The 8841-nt window shown below is 30.0% G+C and overlaps 1 long non-coding RNA gene across 2 annotated transcripts; it reads left to right on the top strand.

Moving 5' to 3' along the window:
- The first annotated feature begins 1148 nt into the window (after positions 1-1148).
- Positions 1149-4053, top strand: LOC107762492 (uncharacterized). 2 transcript variants are annotated; one of them, XR_012701942.1, is made up of 3 exons: positions 1160-1409; positions 2174-3124; positions 3719-4053. It is a non-coding gene; the product is annotated as an uncharacterized LOC107762492 (long non-coding RNA). The 2 variants fall into 2 exon arrangements; XR_012701941.1 differs by having other exon boundaries at positions 1149-1409; positions 2174-4053.
- Positions 4054-8841: the final 4788 nt, after the last annotated feature.

Consider the following 8841-nt stretch of genomic DNA (forward strand, 5'->3'; position numbering starts at 1 on the left):
ACAACAATCGAAGGCTTGAGTTGTATGCGGGACCTACACTCTTCACTTTTTGTGTGACGGGTAGGGCCCAATCAATTTTTTTTTAAATCGAGGGGGGACCGCTGGAAAGGGGTGGTTTTTTTTTAATTGAAACCATCTGGTTTCTGTCGTGGGGAAGAAGGAGACTTTATAATTTAATAGGAAAACGCAGTATAATACTACATTTTTCTAAAACGGAGTATAATACTACGTGTTCCTTTAACGGCTAAATTTGCGTTAAACTAAAACGCAATATTATACCGTATTTTAGTTAGAAATGTAACTTTTTTTAACTATATAAATGTATTTTGAGTCTCAAAACTCATTATTTAGGTTTCGGACTCACTTCTGCACCTTGCATGCAGATGTTGGATATTCACTACGCGGTGTTCGACAAGAGCTAGATTTGAAGACGTACCTGCGATCCCACTGTAGCTGTCTCTTGTTCACGGTAGCCTTAGACTTGTAAAAATCTATTTATGTACATTTCGAATAAATGATGTATTTGTTTCATACCAACTTTGTAAATTCTAATCTTAGAAGGTCCTTATTTGTATTACCAATCCTTGGGAAATGTATAAGATTCAAATAATTTCTTTTACTTAATTGTCTTATTAAATATCATTGGAATTGGATAGTTGTTAGTTGGTTTACCTAGCGGGTTGTGTTAGGTGTCATCACGACTAGTTGAATTTTGGGCCTTGACAATAAAATAGAATAATTTTCAATAATAAAAAGGAGCAAAATGAGAGAAAAATAAGGAAACGACGCGACCACACCAAATCGGTCGTTCCATAAAGTGACACTTTTCGTCGTTACGTAACGACGGATTTAACGATATGCTACAATAAAATTTAAGTACCAATCAAAACAAACATTATATTTAAAGTAACAATATGATACAATAGAACAACAGGTAATAACCATCCAAACAACCTATTAGTATTCTTCTCGTCAACAGTTTTTTGAATCTATATGTATAATAAAGTTGGGCATGGAGAATGTGATGTGTCTAGCAATTTTATTTATATTTTATCTTCTTTTTTTAGAATTTTTACCTTCTCCCTTCACATTCAATAAATAAATTAAAAAAATTGTATTAAATAAACAATTGTTGCTCGAAACATTTCTTGGGTATTTATTGGAGAGTCCAAACGTTCCATGGAAGCCCAAAGGTAAAACAGTGGCCCCTTTTCTCAAATGTCTCACATAACAGTACCCTCCCCCAAATATAAGATGAGGCAAATTTGGAGTCAATGGTGGCAGACTTTCAATTTGGATTCCGAGTCGAAAATCAGCGATCAACAACGTTATTGATTGGCAATTAAAGGCTTCAACGACAAGACACTTCTGCTCCCGGGAAAATTTACGGACAGTTCATGACTTTGCAGGTCCTTTTTCTATTAAAATTATCCTAACTTTTTTCTACTCAATTTTATGCTATTTATTTATGTAACAATTTGAGAGGATATTACAAATGCTCTAAATATTAAAATTCGAACTTGTGAAATATATACGGATACATTATAGTCGATTGAAGTGTGGGTCAATCTTTTGAAGTTAAGTTGGAAATAATATCATATTATTCCAAAAGAGATGTCATTTTATAGTTGGAATGATTTGCTGTTGTAATTGAATTTTTCATAGTTTTTTCCCCTTTAATTTATGCTTTCTGGTTATCTCCTTAATTGTGGGGCATTTTCAGTTTAACATAGGTGGTCTCATATTTACTTGGATTAGGTTACAGTTTATGTAGGATGTTAAAAATCATTAAAAGACGGTAGAATCATGAAAAGATGTTTAATTAGTAAAGATTAATTTCTTTATTAACTTATAACATTAATTTTTAACTATATTTATTAGATGGGAATAGAGATGCTCCGACCTTAAAAGAGACTCTGAAATGGTCAAGGTGGAACAAAAACATTAACATTAAAAGATAATTTCTGTTAAACTCCATGATACTATCATGAAGTATCATAATAGTATCTTTTACTTAAGTGTCAATTTTCCTTTCGATGTTAGAATTGTATTTTTTGAGGAACATTCAAATATAATATTGAAATATTGGACTTTTTTGCCTTATTAGGAATTCATTCCTCCTTTTACCTAAGTGATTGTCTTGGGCATCTCATGTTGTATTTTTTTTTAATAGAAATGTGGAACTAAACAAGTGATGGTGACACGCAAGTGGAGATTATGTTGTTCAAGATGAGTGGGTTAAAAAGGTATGGACGAAAAATTGGATCTATTACAGGTACATGTTTAATAGATATAACTCTGTTACTTGCTTCAGCCAAACAAGCAGCATCGTGGTAGAACTTTATATTTGAGGTGTACTTTTGAGCTTTACTCTACGTGCCATAATATTGAGTTATTTCACCATGAAATGTTATGTTACTTGATAACTGTCTAAAGCTAACTATTATAACTTATACAAATAAACTAACACGCTGAAGGAGGATATAATATCTAGAAAGAATACAAATAAGGATAAAACAATTGTACTTTATTTTGTCTATTTTGAAGGTACCAGTAACTTAATTGATAATAATAAACCTTGCACAATGCTTACTCAAGCATTAGCACAAGTTAGATATCACAACAATTAGTCGTGCTTTGAAACTTTTCTTGAAGGAAACCTTTGTTTAATGCAACATTTGAACATTCGTGTAGCTAAGGTGAGCATTAACAAGGTTTTTTTCATCTTAGGAATAAATTTATAGTATGCAGAAGATACATTTTGTTTGAAATTGGTTGAAAAGATAATTTTTGCTCAGTAAGTATATTTTTATACTCTAACAAAGATAATTACATATACCAGTTGGGAATTTCAGAAATCATAGCATAAGTTTTGTCAATCAAATGGTTGGAGGCCTCATCCTTTTGTGGCATTTCTTTGAGGAGTATATTCAGGTGTCCGCTTATGCAAAAAATAGTTTTGTGCATTAAAATATAAATTAACATGTTTATATATTATTTCATGCACTGTTAATTTTTTTATTCTATAATATAAAGTAATCATATTCTGCTCGCTCTTTTTAAATATGAAAAGGAAAGGATTGGAGCGTTTGAAAAAAGCTTTTATGGTGTTCCAGTTTTTCAGGTACCCTCTCTCAACCTGGTATATCCAATTATCTGTGGCACCTCTCTTAGACCAAAAAAAACTATTTATCTTTAACTTCCTTTCTTTGCCTTTATCTCCCAATTATTTAGTTGTTTGATCTTCCAAGTTATTGTTTATTTATTGTGCAATTAGAGAGAGTAATGAAAAGTTATAACTGTGTTAATTTTTTAACGGGGTCCTAAAGAGATGTACATAATAACTCATTACAATTAATTGCTTAGAACTTCTGGCTTCTCATTCTATAGTGCAGAGTATCGTCAAAAGTATAATAAAGAACACCACCAGCACTCTTAACCTCGATAGCCTATGCATCCCTTAACCGATTCTAGGTAATTTTTACTTGATTATTAGACTGTTTTTGCTATTTCTTTTACCCTTCAAAGCTTAAATTTGTTTCACCTTGGCAATATTTCTTTTGAGAGCAATACTTGGACATATCGTGGAAGGAGATGCGCTTTCTTTAAAAAAAAATTTCAATGTTTTGTGTTAACTAACTAATTATATTCTTTATTTTGTGACAAATTATTGGAACTTATATGTATGTATGATCTGAGGATTTTAAGGATGTTGCAGGAACTATTTTAGAGGGAAAAGCAATCGAAAATCTATAAGCATCCATTATATTCTCGCTTTCTTCTCATAAAGTTGGGTTCACAGTCTCTTGTTCGTGTATATGTATGAGATCTTTTTTTTGATTCAAGTTACATATATGTATGCCATTTGGGTACACAAAGGTATTATGCAGTTAAATTTTTATTTTCAATCTACAATTTAAATGGATTTGGTATATAGGATTGTGTCAATTGGTTCCTCCAGGTGTGTCAAGTGGGAGAAATACCTTTGTTTGTAACTGAAAATGTGTTGTACATTTTATTATTTCTCCTACATAATATTGGAAATATATCATCAGACATTCTATGTCGTTTTTACGTGATGTGGTGATCGACAGTTTTACTTTTGTTCATTCCATGCAATATTACTATCATTTGTGGTTTTAGATTTATGTAGAATGAATAGGCCTGATTAAAAAACGAAATGGGTCTAAATAGAGCGGAGTGGGAATTAATGAATTCTCTTCCTCCTCTTTCATCTTCTTCTCTTTTGTCTTTCATTTTTGGGAAATGATTTGTTTATTTGTGTTTTTGTCTTGATTGTTTGGTATCGGACATACATTTTATATTCTTATAGTAATATAAAATCACAAAAATACATAGAGATACAAAAGAAAATTAACCGTTGAGGTGAACTTTGATTAACTATCGCAAAGTGACATTTTCTCAATATTCATCGAGTGTTTTAAAGGTTACATTTCTTTCTTTTTCCTTAATGTGTTATTTTGGAAATTCAAAATACTCCAAGTACGATTTAGAGAAGGAATGATAATGCAAAGATATTACAGAAATAGAAAACTAAACCTTGTGTTGAACTTTTAACAATATTTAGAAGAACTATTTGTTTTGTTGAATTTTAAGTTTCAGTATATATAGATCTTTTCTTTTTGTTTAGTAGTGATGGTATTAATTTGTGGCGTGATGTTTTGGATATCATCAATACATGGCAAATAATACAACAAGGTACCAATGTCAATAATTTATATTCATTCAAGCATATTACATTAACTATTTATCCAATTTTATTTTCATCGATAAAAGAAGATTTAATCCCTTAATTTAAACCTTCAAATTAGCCCAATAAAGTTCTTGCAATGAAGTAAGGTGTATGCTTTCATGTGTATAAAAATAGAGAAAGCGAATCTGGATGAATTTAGAAAGAAGTAACCAATCTTAGAAATGCAATTACATCACAATTGATAATGTTATGGTTGAAGAATAGAGAAAATAAAATTATAAAAAATTTAACAATAAATTTTCATTCATATTTTCGCGCGGGCAAATTGACTAGTGAAGTAATAAATCTTACCATAAAAAGGGCATCAAGAAGATGTAACAAGTAGAAAATAGAGGAATAGAGCCAAAATCTAAAAATATTAGGGTAAAGCAAAAGAGCTGGCGAAATCCAATAAGTTAGGGCAATCTACTAGGTCTAAATAATACCACCATAAGATGATTTAGTCAACATATTTGAAATAATCTTATACACAGTCGTGCAGCATGATATGGGCCTGAAATACAGACTATATGCACACTAGAGAAGACATTAATCTCATGAATACATCCCTTAAGTACAGTTTCGTTCATACAATTTAAATTGCACACAAACTGAAAAGAAATTAATAAATGAACGTAACAAGATAAAAACTTCAACATGTATAATAGAATAGTGAAATCATTCACTTTACATAACGGCAATAAAAATTTAAAAAAAATACAAAATTCGAAAAAACAAATTTATCGTCAAGAATAAAAAACGTATCGATAACTTTCTTTTAACTTGAAACGAAATAAATAAATGAAGGTAGCAAGATATAAACTTCAACATGAATCATAGAATAGTGAATCATTCATTTCAGAGAACTGAAATAAAATTAAAAAAAATAAAGAAGACCAATTTTCTTTCAAGAATCCAAGAATCAAGCCTGAAATTATTCCCAAAGAAGATGCAAAGTTCAAATGCAAATTGCTCGCTGGGAAAATGCATTAGTTGATGTGATTTTTTTAAAATCTTTTTTTCTTTAGCAGTTGTCGCACCCCTTTTCTAACCCCGCAAAAAGATATAATATGTGTTATGGTGGATTTGTGGGTTAAAATTTTTTTCCAATTAAAGTGACAAATTTGAGTAGGGATTATTTTATTTACAGAGTCGCCACTTGGAATTGATTTTTAGGTGTTCCAAGTCACCTTTTATTTGAATCTCTAGTCAAAGAAAGGTTTGACTCTATTTTTATGGGTCCGCAAAAATAAAGTTCGGGTAAGGAATTCTGTTGACCGGAGAGAAGGTGCAAGGCATTCCCCAAGTCTCGTGGTTCCAGCACGGTCGCTTTATTGACTTAAAGCTTGGGTTAAATTAATTTTGACCAAACTGTAATTTTATTTGATTTTCATGTTTTACCTATCCGCTTTTATTCCTTGATTATTAAAGAATATAATAAAATGTCATAATTACACTACGCAAACGAATGCGTGATCTAGACGAAATTTATTGACTTAGTCATAACAGCGCTACGCAAGCGAATCCGTAGTCATGACAAAGAATTGTTAACACGTTATTACTTTTAGATAATTTACTACATTTGAGAAAGAAGAAAGAAAAAGAAAAATTAATGTTTGGAGCTTATTAAATGTGAACTACCGCACTACGCAAGCGAATCCACGATTGTAAGCAAGGAATTAATTAAATTAGAAATTAATTAAAGTTATTGAGTATGGTATGAGATTATTGAATTAATTTAATGAATATTAAACATCACGCTATGCAAGCAAGTCCATGAATAAAAAAGATAAAACGCATCTGCTAGTTGCCTCACGTTTAAATTAATTTATTTGTGAAACTAATTTTATCAGCGAAGCCTCGTATTTGAAAAGATTGAGTCAATACTTAGTTGAAAGAAAAATGGGCCGACAGCTTATCCATCTTTATTGTGAAAGAATATAATCTTTTGTAAACTACAATAACAACAACCACCACCCAATATAATCCTACAAGTGATACTCTTTTGTAAACTAAAAATAGTAAAATAACATATGGATATTCCATTGACATTGGACCTTATTATTATTATTATTATTATTGTCAATAATTAAGACTATGAAATTAATAAAAATAAAGTACCTTAAGACAATTAAGTACCTACAATTTACCTATCTCTTTTGATTATTAAAAGAATTTAAGTTCTTAAGTCATTACTAAAAAAAATCCGACTTTTAGTTAGTTATGAAAAAAAACACTTCTAAATATACATGTACTTTTTAACTATGAAACGTTACTTACTAAACAACAGATGAAGTTAAAATCATTTATCATAGAAAATTAAACTAGATCTAAATAAATTGGCAACAGAAACATAGAGATTACTTAGAACAAAGAATACAGTAGCAAAGAAATTACTTAATAGGCTACTCATCATGCTTTCAATCACCTAGAATAATCAAGCTAAAACAAAAATAATGGAAGAAAGAATAATAAGGGAAAGGATGGACAATTGCTGAATATTTTTCACCATGTACAAAGTAAGCAAAAGCTTCAAAACTCCTTACATGACTTTGAATTAAGAAAAAAAAAATTCTTTAGCTTCTTTGTCTTACTACAAATTACTATAAATTAAGACCAATGCCAAATGGTAGGTGCGTTTATTTAGATCTGAAATTTAGCCAAAATTAAGTCTAATCTTCATCAAAACCCATTAAAATTGAGATATAAACTCCAAACCATATTCCCAATTATTTACAACAACACTCAATCCAAACAAATAATGATTTTTGAAAATCCAAATTTGAATTCAAAGCTTCAAAGCTTTTTAATGGCTGCCAATGGTGGAATTGCTGCTCTCTTTTCCTTTCCTCTTATATTACTGAAAGAACCCGAAATCATAACCATCAAAAGTTATTGTTGTGTATGAAACTTTGAAGATTTGACTTCAATTTTGACTGGTTGTAGAAGAAAAAACCTTGATTTTGGACGTTAATGGTAGATGTTTTCAATTGTTTTTCTGGATTTAGTAGAGGGTTTCAATTATTTTTCTGGTTTCTGGGTGTGTGGTGATACGTGGGTGAGGGTGTGGGGTTGGGAGAGAGAAACGTGGGGGTGGGGGGGCGGATTTGGAGGAATATACGGTACCATAAATGTAGGAGTGATATAAGGTACAATTAATGTACAGTTAAAAAACCTTATGGTATAGAATTGTTAATTAGGTATACTAAATGTAATTAGATCAAACCTTAAACATTGAGGGTAATATAGTTTCCTATATGGCATAGGAATGTAAAAATTCTTTTATTAAACTAAATTTACACAAATAAATTAATTAAATAACTTATTCAAATGATCAATTAACTAGATTAATTCACCAATTGAATAGTTAGTTAATTCCTAAAATGCACAAATAAAAAAGAACTGTTTTTTGATATTTTTATGATAGGAAATATGCAAATAAAGACATAAAAATTAAGAAAATAATTAAAATAACAAAACACTAATGACTTTAGGAGGTGTTAAAATAGTGCAAAAATTAGGTGTTCACAACAGTCTTATTTACTACTCCTTCTACTCGGATGATTTACAATTGTAAAGGTTACACCTAAACCTTCATTTTTATTTCACTTCAACCGCGAAGATTTATATGAAAAAAATTAATTTCGTTGAATTAATAAAAGAAGAATGTCAATTATTATATACTAGTACATGATTAAGTTACAAAATTATTTTTTACACTAAATATCAAAGAAGAAAGATTCTTCAGAAAATTAATGCCAAATAAATTGAGATAGGGGCTAGACAGAGTAATGTATTTCATATTAATGAGCATAACTTTTAAAATTTGCTATGTTAAGTATTATATTAAAATGTGTTTGAGTTATAAAATAAGTTTCTCAAAAATAATGAATGTTAAGCCAGACAGAAGTCCTCGGACCTACCAATGAATTTGATACATCATATGTTAAATCATGATTTATTATTACACTAGTATTCGCGCGGATGCGCGGACGCTAATTATGTCAAATATTTAAGTTATTTGGATTGTATGTAAATAATCTTAAAATTTACACTTTCTCAGTAAATATAGATAATCATTGGATATT

Source organism: Nicotiana tabacum, chromosome 18, assembly GCF_000715075.1.
Source record: "Nicotiana tabacum cultivar K326 chromosome 18, ASM71507v2, whole genome shotgun sequence".
In the NCBI taxonomy this organism is placed as follows: domain Eukaryota; kingdom Viridiplantae; phylum Streptophyta; class Magnoliopsida; order Solanales; family Solanaceae; genus Nicotiana; species Nicotiana tabacum.